Source organism: Marmota monax, unplaced genomic scaffold (assembly GCF_021218885.2).
Source record: "Marmota monax isolate L192 unplaced genomic scaffold, Marmota_monax_Labrador192_F-V1.1 WCK01_AAM20220418_F8-fsc00010, whole genome shotgun sequence".
NCBI lineage: Eukaryota > Metazoa > Chordata > Mammalia > Rodentia > Sciuridae > Marmota > Marmota monax.
The window spans coordinates 2,102,501-2,103,550 of record NW_026692321.1 but is presented as its reverse complement, the minus strand read 5'-3'; positions in this window follow the sequence as shown (position 1 = coordinate 2,103,550).

Here is a 1,050-nt window from a genome sequence, read left to right as displayed (position 1 = left end):
TGAAGAGGTGGTTTACAATTTCAGGGAGAAGGGAGGGAGGAAGGACTCGGCACTCACCTTCTCATAGGAATGGCAGGCAGGCACTGTGGTCAGCAGTGGTCATTGGAGGAGAACTGCTGAGCAGCCAGGAACCAGCCCACTTTGCAGTGAACCTGCGTGAAGCAGCCTTGCTGTGACTGAGGTAGGCCACCTTCTTTCTGAACTTTGTTTTTTCCAGGATTCTGCACCTGTAACCAGAGCTGGTTCAACTATGCCCTACCTAAAAGAGCCGACCCCAGCAAGGCTCAGGGACGAAGCAACAGTTTAGAAAAACTGCCTATGACAAGTCTCACTTTGGTCACTTGTGATTCTCAGGCCAGTGGCAGGCACAAGTCACTCTCTAGTGGTGGTACCCACGGAGAAGGGTCAGCTGTGAGGATCCTCCCCTTTTGCTCTAAGAAATGCCTGTCAGCACTTCACTCTCATCTGTGAAGTTTGGGCAGACTTTATCTGCAATACATAAATACTTGAATTTAAATTTACAGTAAAATGCAATAATGCCCTAGTACATTTTTTCTATTGAAATCAGAGCAAAATTGTCCTCAGATGTTACTGACCTAAGACAATATTTCATTCTAACTTCTCGTTTGGCCTGAGCAAGGCCTGAAGAGAGTAAGGAAATGTCCTAGATCTAACCACCAGTGAGTGATTCTGTGGCGGCAGGAACCCAGGCTGTATGGCATTCCTTTGGCTGTGCATCTGCTAGATCCGATCTTCACATGCTACATCACAGATATTCAGTTATGGATGTGCCTTGTATCACAGGAAGATAGGGTGGGGATAAACTTCTCTAAGCCCTTCTACAACAGAACTGAAGTTAGATACGAGAGGGCCACTGTAGTTTTCAAGGGAGAATCTGTTTACTTTGTACATGAAAAAAAATTAGTAGCTTCAGTGGTGACTCCCAGACAATGCAGTATATTTCCGAATTGCTGGAAAGTGTTTTAAAAGTTCAGCCATGTCCCACGTAGGGCTCCTGAATTGCACCTTCAGGGAAAATGCCAGGAACTT